General features: G+C 38.5%; 1 protein-coding gene, 1 non-coding gene and 1 pseudogene across 4 annotated transcripts in view; all 3 read right to left on the reverse strand.

Moving 5' to 3' along the window:
- Nucleotides 1-16,283, reverse strand: part of SPATC1 (spermatogenesis and centriole associated 1) — a 55,903-nt gene that overhangs the window by 17,660 nt on the left and 21,960 nt on the right. The window lies entirely within an intron of this gene.
- LOC143686175 (protein tyrosine phosphatase type IVA 1 pseudogene) lies at nt 9,062-10,441 on the reverse strand (annotated as a pseudogene).
- On the reverse strand, nt 10,508-10,614 carry LOC143689156 (U6 spliceosomal RNA). Its single transcript, XR_013178620.1, has one exon. It is a non-coding gene; the product is annotated as a U6 spliceosomal RNA (small nuclear RNA).

The following is a 16,283-nucleotide window of genomic DNA, read 5'->3' on the forward strand; positions in this document are numbered from 1 at the left end:
TCCATCTGTTTGGGTGGAAATGGGAGGTGGCCACTCAGAGGCACAGCAGCTTGTGGGGGCGGGGGGGAGAGCAGGGAAAGCTTTTGTGAGTATGTTAATTAAAACGTCTACATTAAAAAAATGTTTTTATTCATATGAAAGCAGCATATGCTCATTATGGGGTAAAATGGAAATACAGAAAAGTCAAAAAATAAAATAAGGAGGCACAGGTGGTTCAGTGACAGAAAGCTTGCTTTACATGCGGGAGACCTGGGTTCAATTCCTGGACCATGCACCCAAATAAATAAAATAAAGTAAAAGCCGCTGCTAATCCAGCCATCCCATAATCAGTCAGTAGCAAAAGCTTGGCGTGGCCCAGAAGGTTTTCTCCACATGCTCACATGGCTTAGGGGCCAGTAAGAGTCTTCTGTAAAGGGCGTCCAGTGAGAAATACCTCCGGCCTTGTGGCTGTTAGTCAACCCTGCAGTAGTGGTGTAAGACTGTTCTAGTTTGCTAGCTGCCTAAGTGCAATATACCAGAAACAGAATGACTTTTAAAAAGGGGAATTTAATAAGTTGCTAGTTTACAGTTCCAAGGCCGAGAAAATGTCCCAATTAAAACAAGTCTATAGAAATGTTCAATCAAAGGCATCCAGGGAAAGATACTTGGTTCAAGAAGGCCGATGAAGTTCAGGGTTTCTCTCTCAAGTGAGAAGGCACATGGTGTACACAGTTTTTCTCCTGGCTGGAAGGGCACATGTCAAGCATGACATCATCTGCTAGCTTTCTCTCTTGGCTTCCTGTTTCATGAAGCTCCCCGGGAGGCATTTTCCTTCTTCATCTCCAAAGGTCGCTGGCTGGTGGACTCTGCTTCTCGTGACTATGTCATTCTGCTCTGCTTTCTCTGAATCTCTCTCATTCTCCAAAATGTTTCCTCTTTTACAGGACTCCAGTAAACCAATCAAGACCCACCCAGATGGGTGGAGACATATCTCCCCTAATCCAGCTTAACAACCACTGTTGATTGCGTTACATCTCCAAGGAGATGATCTAAGCACACATAATATTGAATAGGGATTATTCTGCCTCTACGAAATGGGATTTTGATTAAAACATGGCTTTTCTAGATCCATCCTTTCAAGCCAGCACAGAGACCATCCGCAGACACAGGGACATGCATGGACGTGGCTGTGTTCTCATCAGACTTCATTTACGGACACATGATGTGCAGGAAATAGTCTTCTCTTGATTTTCATTCAGCCATTTAAAAAGTAAAATCCATTCCTTGCTTGTAGGCAGTGCAGGCGGGCGGGGGCGGGGTCCCAGGCCCCTTTGGGCCTGCCCCTTCATGCTGGGCTCACACCCCAGCTGCTTCCAGCAGCATCAGCCTTTGAAAACAGTAGAGATTTCATCTTCGGGATGTGCCGCTGTCTACCGAGCCTACTCCAATTGTTAGCCATTTAAATAGATCCCAGTTTTTCCCAGTGAAAAATAAGCCTACATATCATTAGCAGGGCCCCCTGGCCTGGCAGGCACGTTAAAGGCTCCACAGGCTGGAGCAGGGAGAAGGGCCGGTTTTGGGCCTCCCATTCTCACAGCCAGTGTAGCCAGTGACCAGAGCAGCCAGGCAAGAAGAGAGGAGCCATCTTGGTCCACACCTAGATGGGGAGGTGGCTGCTGTGAGGTGACGGGCAGGCTGGGGGCAGAACCAGAGCTCTTGGCCGCTGCTGAGTGTCAGAGTGCATGAGAGGGGCTGGAGCTGGGTCCCGAGGGAAAGGCCATAAAACGCATTTTGGACAAAGTTGAATTCTGGGTGAAAAGCCTTAAACAGGACAGAGACGGGAAGTTATGAGCCCATGGGTGTGATTCAAAGAGAGATACTACCAATACGTATAAGGGAAGCCCACGGCACCCCCAGGAAGCAGTGGAGGGGAGCTGCCCAGCCCAGGGAGGAGGGGACAGGCCAGAGCCTGGGGGTCTGGGTCACCCGACTGGTAAAGGGGACCTAATGCCAATGCCACATGCTGGGAAGGGGTGGAGGTGGGCGTCAGCGGCAGGAAAAGGGGCTCCAAGTGAGACAGAGGCTGATGGAGGCAGAGGCAGGGCAGGCCTGGGGCAGGCCAGGGACCTCCTCTCTGGGACCCCCTCTCTGGGACCCCAGAGCCTGTGGGGAGGGAGGGGTATATGTCAGTCCTTACAAAGACCATCCTCTTGTTGGTTCTGTTATGGTAAAAACTGGAAACAACCAAATCCAGACAAATCCTTAACAAATTATGAAACACTCAAATATAGCTTTGATGAGAAATAACTTAGGGGGTGCTGTTTTGAAAGACCTTAAAAACCACAATGGAAAATGTTTATAATGATAATGTAAAAATATGGACTAAAAATGAAGGTGTATATTTTCCATTTTTGTTTGAAAAAAAAAAAACCAAACAGGTGAATAAAGACTCCCACGTTTCTCCTCTCTCAATGTAGAGTTGATTCTTTTTTCCTTCTTTATAGTTCGGTAAAATTTCCAGAAGTTTTATAATGTACATGTATATATTTTTTGTCATTCACTTTTCTGCATACTGCTATAAACATACAATTTTTAAAATACAAACTGTAAAACTCCATTTGCAAAAGTCTGCTCCTGTAAGGGTGCACACCAGCAGGATTCTTAAACTTTTTTTTCTGTCAATTTTGCTTGTTATATATGTATTTATTTAATTTATTTTCGTTATACATATATATTTTTAATTTTTTATTAATTAAAAAAATTACAAGAAAGAAACGTTTTTAATATATGCTTATTCTGTTCTACATACAAATCAGTAATTCACAATATCATCACATAGTTGCATATTCATCATCATGATCATTTCTTAGAACATTTGCATCAATTCAGAAAAAGAAATAAAAAGACAACAGAAAAATAAAACGAAAACAGAAAAAAAGAAAAATTTTACATACCATACCCCTTACCCCTTCCTTTCATTTATCATTAGCATTTCAAACTGAATTTATTTTAGCATTTGCTCCCCCTATTATTTGTTTTTATTCCATATGTTCCTCTCATCTGTTGACAAGGCAGATAAAAGGAGCATTAGACACAAGGTTTTCACAATCACACAATCACACTGTGAAAGCTATATCATTATACAATCATCCTCAAGAAACATGGCTACTGGAACTCAGCTCTACATTTTCAGGCAGTTCCCTCCAGCCTCTCCATTACATCTTGAATAACAAGGTGATACCTACTTAATGCGTAAGAATAACCACCAGGATAACCTCTTGACTGTTTGGAATCTCTCAGCCATTGACACTTTGTCTCATTTCACTTTTCCCCCTTTTGGTCGGGAAGGTTTTCTCAATCCCTTGATGCTGGGTCTCAGCTCATTCTGGGATTTGTGTCTCAAGTTGCGAGGAAGGTCCACATCCCTGAGAGTCGTCCCACGTAGACAGGGGGAGGGTGGTGAGTTTGCTCGTTGTGTTGGCTGGAGAGAGAGGCCACATCTGAGCAACAAAAGAGGTTCTCTTGGGGGTGACTCTTAGGCCTAATTTTAAGTAGGCTTGACCTATCCTTTGTGGGGTTATGTTTCATATGAACAAACCCCAAGACTGGGGGCTCAGCCTATAGCTTTGGTTGTCCACACTGCTTGTGAGAATACAAGAATTCAACTTGGGGAGGTTGAATTTTCCCCGGTTCTCACCATTCCCTGAAGGGGGCTTTGCAAATACTTTTCCACTCACTGATCAAATCCCTCTGGGATTCATCGGGGCATCACCCTGGACAAACCAACAAAATCTCACATCCTACTCAAGGTTCCATGCACTTATGGTGTTCAACCAACTCTACATAAGTTATATTAGGAGATGCACTAGTCAAAAAATAAATTTTGTACCAAATAAACATTTTTTGCTATAGTCTCACACATAAGTTGAAATTTTAAAATATTAATTACCATCTATTTTCAGCACCCTGCAGTAATGACATTACTTTGTTCTTCCTCGTGTAAAAACATTTTTAAATTTGTACATTTAATCACTATCATTATACACTCTAGGCATTCCTAGATTATACCATCTCAATCTTTATTGTCTGTCTTTCTTTGTGATTTCATTTATGCCCCCAGCCCTCCTCCATCATTCTCACATGCAGCTTCATTCAGTGTTTTAACATAATTGTACGAGAGTTAGGTAGTATTATGCTGTCCATTTCTGAGTTTTTATATTCAGTCCTGTTGCACAATCTGTATCCCTTCAGCTCCAATTACCTAATATCTTACCCTATTTCTATCTCCTGATGGTCTCTGTTACCAACGAAATATTCCAAGTTTATTCACTAATGTCAGTTCATATCAGTGAGACCATACAGTATTTGTCCTTTTGCTTTTGGCTAATCACATTCAGCATAATGTCCTTAAGGTCCATCCATGTTTTTACATACTTCATAACTTTATTCTGTCTTACAGCTGCATAATATTCCATCCTACGTATATGCCACAGTTTGTTTTGCCACTCGTCTGTTGATGGACATTTTGGCTGTTTCCATCTCTTGGTAATTGTAAATAATGCTGCTATAAACACTGGTGTGCAAATGTCCATTTGTGTCCTTGCCCTCATGTCCTTTGAGTAGAGACAGCATATAGATGGGTCCTGTTTTTTAATCCATTCTGCCAGACTATGTCTTTTGATTGGGGAGTTTAATCCATTAACATTTAGTGTTATTACTGCATGGGTAGTACTTTCTTCTACTATTTTGCCTTCTGGATTTTATATTTCATATCTATTTTTCCTTCTTTTTACCTTTACTCATAGTTTTCCTTTCTACACTCTTCTCCACACCTCTCTCTTCTGTCCTTTTGTATCTGTCTCTAGTGCTCCCTTTAGTATTTCTTGCAGAGCTGGTCTCTTGGTCACAAATTCTCTCAGTGATTTTTTGGTCTGAAAATGTTTTAATTTCTCCCTCATTTTTGAAGGACAATTTTTCTAGATATAGAATTCTTGGTTGGCAGTTTTTCTTCTTTAATAATTTAAATATATCATCCCACTGTCTTCTTGCTTCCATGGTGTCTGCTGAGAGATCTACGCATAGTCTTATTGGGCTTCTCTTGTATGTGATGGATTGCTTTTCTCTTGCTGCTTTCAAGATTCTCTCTTTCTCTTCGACCTCTCACATGCTGATTAGTAAATGTCTTGGTGTACATCTATTTGGATCTATTCTCTTTGGGGTATGCTGCACTTCTTGGATCTGTAATTTTAAGTCTTTCATAAGAGTTGGGAAATTTTCAGTGATAATTTCCTCCATTAGTTTTTTTCCCGCCTTTTCCCTTCTCTTCTCCTTCTGGGATACCCACAACACGTATATTCATGTGCTTCATATTGTCTTTCAATTCCCTGAGTCCCTGCTCATATTTTTCCATTTTTTCCCTATAGTTTCTTTTTCTTGCTGGATTTCAGATGTTCCATCCTCCAGTTCACTAATCCTGTGTTCTGTCTCTCTAAATCTACCATTGTAGGTTTCCATTGTTTTTTTCATCTCTTCTACCGTGACTTTCATTCCTTAAGTTCTGTGATTTATTGTTTCAGACTTTCGTGTTCTTCTTTTTGTTAATTCCTTGCCTTCTTTATATCCTCCCTCAATTCATTGATCTGGTTTTTGATGAGGTTTTCCATGTCTGTTTGTATATTCTGAATTAATTGCTTCAACTCCTGTATCTCATTTGAATTGTTGGTTTGTTCCTTTGACTGGGCCATATCTTCAATTTTCCTAGTGTGATCTGTTATTTTTTGCTGGTGTCTAGGCATTTAATTACCTTACTTAGTTTATTCTGGAGATTGCTTTCACTTCTTTTACCTAGGGTTTTCTTGCTGGATGAATTTGTTGTCTCTCTGTTCTTTGACATTCAGTTCAGCTTATTATGGACCTCTAGCTTAAGTTTTAACAGAGAATTTTTCAGTTCTTGTTTTCTTGTTTCTTGCCCTGCTTGTATGATGCCTTTTTCCCCCTACCCTGAGGAGGGTCTACATAGGTATTATAGACCCCAGCTGGATTTTCCCAGACCAAACTGACCTCCTATGAGGAGGAAAAATTCACCTGCACTGGTTTTCCCTGAGGGTGAGACCCAGCAGGTTGAAAGACTTTCCTGTGAAGTCTCTGGACTCTGTTTTTCTTATCCTGCCCAGTATGTGGTGCTTGTCTGCCTGCAGGTCCCACCAGCATAAGATAATGTGGTACCTTAAACTTTGGTTGGGGGTGTGGTGGAGACAGAGGAGAGGTTGTAGGCTGGTTTTAATGGCTTCAAATTACCAAGCCCTGGTGTCTAAATTCCTTGAGAGAGGGATTCCACCTGGGTCGGGCCCACCCCTCCCCTGGGGAAGGCACAGCTTCCAGACAAGCCCTCAAAACGAGTTTGTTTCTGCCTATGCCTGGGGTAGTTGCAGCCTGGGGCAGTTGTGTTGTATCCAGAGGCAGTCAAGCCTTTGTAGAAACACAGCCACAAAAACCTGTTTTCTTCTCTTTTTTTCCTTTTTCAGTCAGCCCTGCCCTCTTGGCGCCAGAGCAAAAATGAGCGACCTCTGCTTTGACCAGGTTCACCTGAGCTGGGGGCCTATTTTTAGTAGTCAGAATTTGTTAATTAATTCCAAAATTGGTGTTTGGTTGGGCTCAGCCCCTGCTGCTGGTAAAGTCTCTTTCCTTTCCCCTCTGGGAAGCAGCCGTGGGGTGGGGCACCAGCAGCCGCGGCTTGGGGAACTCACGGTTCTGGGGTGGTTCGCCGTCGGTACAGCTGGTCCAGACTGTGGTATGCTGTGTGTCCAGTCACTGATGTGCCCCCAGGAGCTGTTCTGTATTGTTTCTGGTTATTTACTAGTTGTTCTGGAGGACGAACTAAAATGCACGCATTGCTAAGCTGCCATCTTGGCCCGGAAGTCCTCCTTTTTTTTTTTTTTTTAACTTCATTATTGGCCCCAGGTATTTAAGGAGATTTCTGTCGAACCATGAACTGACCACTAAACCAATGCACCAAATTTCAATGACCACACAGGAGAAAGAATATGGTCTTTACAAAAATGGTTTATAAAAATCACCGGACAATTAAAATTCACAGTGAACAGGGACGATAAACAATGGAAATTAGGGAAAATGTGATTTCCAGAGTTACCACATTATAATATTGTAAATGTCCAGTTTCAACAAAAAATTATGAGGCATGCAAAGAAAGGAGAATGTATGGTTCAATCACAGAAAAATATTTTAATGAAAACTGTCCTGGAGGAAGCTCATACATTGGACTTACTACACAGAGATTTTAAATCAACTGTTCTAAATATGCTCAAAAAGCACAATGAAACCATGGACAGAGAGATAAAGGAAATCAGGAGAATATTGTCTCACCAAATAGAGAGTATCATGAAAGAGATGGAAAGTAAAAAGTTCTTTATGAAATTCTGGAGAGGAAAAATACAATAACTGAAATGAAAACATGACTCGAGGGGATCAGCAGCAGATTTAAGCAAAAGAAAGAATCAACACAGTTGAAGACAGGCCAATTGAGATCATCCAGATCAAGGAACAGAGAGAAAGCAGTGAAGATGAGCAGAGCCTCAGAGACCTGAGACACCATCAAGTGCACTAACAGACGTCACTGGAGCCTACTTGGAAAAGAGAAAGGGGAAGAAAAATATTTGAGGAAATAATGGCTCCCGAATTCCCAAATTTGATGAAAGACACAAGTCTACACATTCAAGAATCTCAATGAACCCACAGAGATCCACTTTGGGACACATTATAGTCAAATTGTCAAAAGACAAAAACAAAGAAAATCCTCAGAGCAGCAAGAGAGAAGCAATTCATCACATCCAAGGGATACTCAATTAGATTGAGTGTTGATTTCTTATATATATTAAAAAAAAAAATCTGGAGGCCAGAAGGCAATGGGTTGACATATTTAACGTGCTGAAAGATAAAAACTGTATATTCTATACCCAACAAAACTATCCTTAAAGAATGAAGAAGAAATTAAGACATTTCCACTTAAGCCATAGCTAAGGGAGCTCATTATTAGTAGACCTGTCTTACAAGAATGTTAAAGGGAGTCCTACAGGCTAAAATGAAAGGACATTGGATAGTAACTCAAAGCACTATGAAGAAATAAACTGGTAAAAGAAACCACACCGTGAACATAAAAGTCAATATTCTTGTAATATGTTATTATTATTATTATTTTTGCATTTCATTATTTATTTAGATGTTTAAGCTCTCACACTAAGTTTTTACAAGCTGGTGAACACGGACAAATTATTTCTCTCACAGAACTATAACCATACATTCCCTGACAGTATAAATATATGGCTGAACTAATTTTAATACACATCACCATTTATCAATTACAAAATAAAACAAATTATAAAGTATCCAAATATTAAGTCACACACAGCTCAAAAGGCATGTAAAATAGTAGATGTCTGCTGAATCACTAGCAGAAACTTACTTCTTTTTTGCAAGAGGTTGGGAAAAAAAGGAAAAAAAAAATCACACCAAACAAAAATAATAGTTGATAAACAACTTTCAACAGATAAGGGAAAAAATTATGAGAATTTCAGAAATTTTGATTAAGAATTATTGTAGCTACCCCAACAAAGCATCTTAAAAATTACTAAAATTAAAGTGCATATCCTACATGTTCTGAATAAAACAAAAGCAACATTTTACTAAAAAATATTTAATAACCCCCTTCCATTTGTCATATCTTCCTGGTTAAGTTGTACCCCAAAGTGTATACATTAAATTAACTGTAATTTTTTTTTTGTCTGGAGACATTAAAGACGTGTTTCTGTACACTGTAGATTTTCAAAATGGAGGTTTCCTCTAATGTCACAAAATGAGTTATAGATAGACATTAAAAAATCACCATAAGAGTTGGTAAAAATCTAACAAAATTCTATCGCTGTGCAAACTTTATGTATACTGGAACGAATGTGGGATATGTAAACATACAGTAAACAGGAAAATAACCATACAGGTGCTACTTTCAATGTTTGAAATGACTGAAGAATAAACCACATAAGGTCTAGAGTGTTATAGTTGCTGGGATTTTAAGTTCTTTATGATACTGAAAATATACAAATATTGTGCTGGGTATTTTGGCACCTAATCTCTAAATTTCTTATATATTGATAAAATTCTGGCATGAGAAGAGATTTAAAGATGGCTTATAATACAATACAGCATGATTTCAGGAAAGGTCAACTGTTACAAATGGCAAGCCCATTTTAAATGTTGACCAGCAAGAATTTTTTGCTAAGGGTCCAAACAGGCTGACTGTAGCCCAAACGTGTAGCATGGTAAAACTGCTTTTCAGTACTCCTATGGAAGCTTCCCTGGACTTAGTCACCAACATGTTGGCTAATACATGTGACAAATTAGGTCCTTCTTCTCTCATTAGGTCCTTCCTCTCTCAAGTTCTACTTCCAAGGCCATAGCATCAGGCACCCCCGTTTTACTGAATGCAACAGTTGTTTCTGTGACCACTGGAGCCTTTGAAGCACAGCTGCATCTTAGGATGATACTTCTCCAAATATGAAAGTTGCTTGTTAAAAGCTCCATGCAGCTTTTGTCTTATGAACCATACTGCGTCTTCATATTTCATTCCGCCTTCACTCAGTGGTGGGGCAACAAGCTCTGCTGCTCTCCCAAGACCTGCCACACAATGAATGGCAATGCAGCCACCAGATCTTCATGAAACTTAATTTTTACAAGACTTAACCAATCATCAACATTCTGATCAGATGGTGTTGCACCACCATCAAAAGGCCAATCAAGAACATGAATGCTTTCTTTCTCCATAAGAGCATTGTTGTAAGTTGCTTTACCTACTCTTACTATCGTGCTGACTCCGTACTTGAGTTCCTCGATAAACTTGTTTAAGGTTGTATTGGTTGGATTATGTATGATGCGATATCTCATGTTTTTGCACGTGACTTCCATAGGAGCTGGGTGGTCCATTCAAGCCATGCCAATTTAGTTAAAAACACTTCAATAGGGTAATGAAAGAATTAAAAAAAATCGAATACAGAAATGATGTAAAGAAACCTCAATCCACTCCACTTGAAACCCTGCGCTTTGAGTGTTAAGTTGGGAGTAATGGGAAATGCAATGAGCCTCCCGATAAGAAGCAGCAGTTCTTCAATCCAGTAATACTGAGGCCATATAAAGCAGTGCACTGACCCGGCCCGTTTCAGTTCCGCAGGTTAACCACTCTCATGGGGGTTTCTTGGCGGGTAGTGATGAGTTTCTACAGTTCATCTGTCTGCATAGAGATTGTGCAGTATGCTCCACTGCCATTCAGAAACTCCATAAGAACAACGCAGAACTGAGGAATATGTTTACCCATTGAAGATTGTGTTTCTGCATGAGCAGACTCTGGGAACTGAACCCGGGTTTCCTGCATGCGAGGCAATCATTCTACAACTGAGCTACCCTTGCATCGCCCTATAATTTGGCATTAACCTGTCTTTCTCTTCCTTCATAATTTTTTTTAAAAAATATGGAATGCTTCAAGAATCTGTGTGTCATCCTTGTGCAGGAGCCATGCTAATCTTCTCTGTATCATTCCAATTTTAGTAGATGAGCCACCGAGGCAAGCACTCTTTCTTTACAATTTAAAAGACAAATGTATAAAACAATAATTATAAATCTATGCTAACGACACAATATAGAGAGGTATGATCAGTGACAATAACAATGTGCAGGGGAGAGGTGGAGGTATACAGGAGGGTTTGTGTAGCACTGAATCTACATTGGTATTATTCAAACTACAATGCTACTAATTTAAGATGCTATTTTTAATCCCCAAGGTAACAACTAAGAAAATAACTAAAACATATGGAGAAAAGGAAATGAGAAGGGAATCAAAATGTGTACACTAGAAAAAGTTACACACAAAGAAGGCACTAAAAGGGGCAGGTGATGGTGGCTCAGCAGCAGAGTTCTAGCCTGCTATGCCGGAGACCCAGGTTCGATTCCCAGTGTCTGCCCATGAAAAAAAAAAAAAGTTCATGGACAATTACCTTTCATGCAGAAGACCCGGGTTTCAATTCCTGAATCGTGCTTCCCCCCCACCAAAAAAAAAAAAAAAAAAAAGTTAACAAACAAAAAACACAGGTATTAATTGTAAAGTAATCATGTTAAAACACTGAATGAAGTTGCATCTGAGCTATAGGTTTTTGTTTTGTTTTGTTTTGTTTTTGTTTTTTGTTTTACTATTATTATTACTTTCATTTTTTTCTCTATATTAACATTCTATATCTTTTTCTGTTGTGTTGCTAGTTCTTCTAAACTGATGCAAATGTACTAAGAAACGATGATCATGCATCTATGTGATGATGTTAAGAACTACTGAATGCATATGTAGAATGGTATGATTTCTAAACGTTGGGTTAATTTCTTTTTTTCCGTTAATTAATTAAAAAAAAAAGTGAGTAACTGCAGGAAAAAAAAAAGAAGGCACTAAGGAGGAACAGAAAATAAAAATATTTACAACATATAGAAAACAAACAGCAAAATTGCAGAAGTCCTTCCTCATCAGTAATTCAAATGTAGATGGAGTAAACTCTCCAGTTAAAAAGCAGACACTGGCAGAGTGGATAAAACATGATCCAACTATATGCTGTTTATAGGAGACTGACTTAAGATCTAAAGAACCAAATAGGTTGAGAATAAAAGGATGAAAAAGATAGTCCATGCAAACAGTAATCAAAACAGAGTTGCTGTACTAATAGCAGGCAAACAGACTTTAAGAAAGTTTATTACAAGACAAAGGACATGATATATTGAGAAATCAATCCATCACAAGATATAAAAAATATATATTTACAACTCTGATGTCCCAAATCTGTGAAGCAAATACAGAATTGCACAGCAAAACAGACAGTTCTACAACAATAGTTGGAGACTTCAGTACTCCCACATTCACTGATGCATACAACAACCAGGCAGCAAATCAGTAAGGAAAGAGGATTTGAACAACACCCCAAAACAATTACATTAGTGGAAATATACATAAAAAAACTGTTACCCAGTAACTGTGGAATACACATTTCTCTCAGGTGTATGTGGGACATTCTTCAGGATAGATCATATGTTAGGACACAAATAAAATCTTAATAAATTTAAACATGTTGAAATGATACAAAGTATCTTCCTTGACCACAATGAAAAGAAGCTAGAAATTGATAACAAAAGGAAAACTGGAAAATTTACAAATATGTGGAAATTAAACAGTACATGTTTAAACAAACAACGAGTCAAAGAAGAAATCACAAAGGGAATTAGAAAACACCTACAGACAAATACAAACAAAAACACAACCACCAAAACATACAGGATTCAGTGAAGGCCATGCTCAGAGGGAAATTTATAGCTGTAAATGCCTGCATTAATAGAAAAGAACACAAATTAATAATCCAACCTCACACCTAAAGGAATTACAAAAACAGCAAACTAATCCAAAAGTTAGCAGAAGGAAGAAAGTAGTAAAGATTATTACAGAGATAAATGAAATAGAGAAAAAAACCCAAAAGTTGGTTGTTTCAAAAGATCAATAAAACAAAAAACTTTTAGCTAGACTGACAAATAAAAAAAATAAGAGCAGGGACACAAGTAAAATCGAGAATGAAAGGGGGGCCATTACTACTGACCTTAGAAAAGTAAAAAGGATTATAAGAAATAAAAAAGGATTATAAGAGGATATGAGGAACAATTGTACACCAACAAACGAGATAAAGTAGATGAAAAGTACAGATTCCTAGACACATACAAATTACCTGAACCGACCCAAGAAGAAATGGAAACTCTAGACAGACCTATAACAAGTTAAGAGATAAAGAATAAATCGAAAACCTCCCAACAAAAAAAACTTAAAGGTTTCTAATGACATTAGTTCCCAAACTAATGAATTATCAGAATTACCTGGGGAGATCATTAAAAATAAATATTCCTGAAGCCATGTGATTCGGATGACTAGTCAGGTTTGGGAATCACTGATCAACACAATCAATCATTCACCTGAAACGTTATTCCTGTCTTAGGTATTCCTTCGATATCTACCTATGCTTAAATGTCTTTGTCAGGAACTCATTATCTCCTGAAAAAAATCCATTGTTACATGGGGTTGAAATCTTTCCACCTGGAGTTTCTATCTGTTGATTCTAGTGCCACGTGCTGCCCCAAACAAGTCAAACTGCTATATTCCACACAACAGCCCTTCAGTTATTTGAAGCAGTAGGCACATCCCTGTAAGCACAGCTTCCTATTTGGTTGTTTTAAGTCTTCTCATACAATACCTCATGAAAATAAGGGACATCTTATTACATTTGAAGATTAAAGTTCATGTGCTGCAAATGGCTCCTGCTTCATACCACCCTTCTTCATTTTCCCCCATTTTCTTTGGTTTTCTCTAAAGCCATAGAAAAAGACAAGTCTTACATCATCACACAAATTAAAATGCACATAAATATCCATCTGTGTGTTAAAACCCAGGGCTTTAGGATGGTGCCACGGTGGCTCAGTGGCAGAATTCTCACCTGCCATGCCAGAGACACGGGTTGATTCCTGGTGCCTGCCCATGCCCCCCCCAAAACAAACCAAAACAAAAAACTCAGGGCTTTAAAATGGATGAAGAAGGATCTCATACCTTTCATGGATGCCTCTAAATCACCTATGGCTAAATTATTTAGCAGACAATGGACCATGGTAAAGCTGGGTATCTGGGGTGCGGCTGGGGTTGAGTTGGGGGATGCCGGATTTCTCTGGATGGGGTTTGTATCATCTTTGTAACTGTCCTTAAGTTTGTCCTGTAAGTACTTTAAAATAACAGTTAAAAATTTAAAAACAAACAAATAAAAACCTCCCAGCAGTTCGTGTACAGAATAACCCCTGTGTACATGCGCAGTGCCTGGATGTCAGTGCCACTCTATCAGGTGGCAGCCTGAAAGCCTGAACCAGGACACTCACCTCTGTCTTGCCCTCCCAGAATGTGTCCTTCAGGCAGACAGAAGCAGTGTGCTATAGCTAAGGCAATGTAAGAAACAATTAAAGCGGATTGGCGCAAAAGATTACCCGCTTTAAGGCAGACAATAGAGCACCTGGGATTGGGGCTGGGAGTGTATTTTATGGAGAGGAGAGGGGCATACAGAAAAGACATAGAGGACCTCACAGTTTTGCCCGAGACTGATCTTTTTGGAGGAGTAAAAGGAGAGAAAAATAATATTCCATGCAAATAATTATCAAAAGAGAGCTGAGATAACTATACTAACATTAGGTAAAATAGACTTTAAATAAAAAACTGGTCAGGGGCAAAGAAGGACACTATATACTGATAATGGGATAAATTCAACAAGAAGACATAATAATTATAAATATATATGCACCTCATGGCAGAGCCCCAAAATCAATGATGCAAATATTGACATATTTGAAGGATAAATACATGGTTCTACATTAAGAGTATGAGACTTAAATACATGACTTACGATAGTGAATAGAACATCTAGTTGGAAGATCAAAGATGAAGTAGAGGACATGAACAAGACTGTAAACCAACCAGACCTAACAGACTTATATAGAACGCTTCATCCAACAGCAACTGAGTACATATTTTTCTACAGTGCGCACGAGTCATTCTCCAGGATAGACCATATGCTTGTTCACAAAAAAAGTCTCAATAAATTAAAAAATGTCAAAATTCTACAATTTATCTTCTCTGACCACAATGGAATGAAGCTAAAAATCAGTAAGGGAGAGCTGGAAAAATGCACAAATATATGTAAATTGACACACTCAAACAACTAATAGGTCAAAGGAGAAATCATAAGTGAATTATGGGGTACAGCAAAGACAGTGACGAGAGGAAATTTATAACTCTAAAAGCCTATATTAAAAAAGATATTATCACAATTGGAATAACTAGAAAAAGAAGAGCAAACTAAACCCCAAGTGAGCAGGAGGAAAGAAATAAATATTAAAGTGGAGATAAATGGAATAAAGAATTAAGAAAAAACAATACAGGGAATCAATGAAATGGAAAGTTGGTTCTTAAAAAAGATTAATAAAATTGACAAACCTTTAGCTAGACTCATAAACAGAAAAAGAAAGAGTGCACATAACTAAAATCAGAAAGGAACGGGGGACGTTACTACTGACCCCATGAAAATAAAAAGGAATGTAAGAGGATATTATGAACAATTTGATGCCAACAAATTAGATAACCTAGCCAAAATGGACAAATTCCTAGAAACATACAAACTATACTAACTCAAGAAACATAACGTTTCAACAGATTGAATCAGTGAAGTTTCCTAGACTGCTTAAACAAATACCATGAAATGGATTGGTTTAAACAGTGGGAATTTATTAGCTCATGGTTTCGAGGCTAAAAGAAAGCTTAAATCAAAGCATTATCAAGGCAGTGCTTTCTCCCAGGAGACTGTGGTATTCTGGGGCTGGCTGCCAGCAATTCTTGGTTGGCAAATGGTAAGGTATATCGTGGCATCTCCTGGTCTCTCTCATCTCTTCAGAGCTTCGTTGATTTGAGCTTCTTATTTCTTGTGGCTTTCTCTCAGCCTAAATTTCATTCTCTTAAGAGGACTCCAGTAATAGGATATTAAGACCAATCCTGGGTCACACCCTAACTTAAGTAACCTCACCACAAGATCCTACTTATAATGGGGTTCATACCCACAAAATGGATTAAGTTTCAGAACATGTTTATCTGGGATACATATGGCTGCAAACCACCAAAATCAGTAAAAGGCATCTAAATTGGAAAGGCAGAAGAAAAACTTTCCCTATTTCCAGATGACATGCTCCTATATATAAAAAATCCTAAAAAATAAATAATAAAGATACTAGTGCTAATAAACAAATTTATTAAAGTGGTGGGGTACAGTATCAACATGGAAAAATCAGTAATGTTTCTATATACTAGTAATAAAATTCTGAAAAGGAATTCAAGAAAAAAAATTTCATTTGTAATAGCAACCAAAAGAATCAAGCATCTAAGAATAAATTAAACCAAGTATATAAAGGACTTCTACATGGAAAACTACAAAACATTGCTAAAAGAAATCAAAGAAGAAATAAGTAAATGGACATTCTGTGCTGAAGGACTGGAAGAATAAATTTTGTTAAGATGTAAGTCCAAAGGGATTTGCAGATTCAACACAATCCCAATAAAACTTCCAACAGCATTCTTTGCAGAAATGGAAAAATCAATGATCAAATTTATATGGGAGGGTAAGGGGCCTGAATAACCAAAG

The sequence above is a fragment of the Tamandua tetradactyla genome, chromosome 6 (assembly GCF_023851605.1).
Source record: "Tamandua tetradactyla isolate mTamTet1 chromosome 6, mTamTet1.pri, whole genome shotgun sequence".
Classification (NCBI taxonomy): Eukaryota; Metazoa; Chordata; class Mammalia; order Pilosa; family Myrmecophagidae; genus Tamandua; species Tamandua tetradactyla.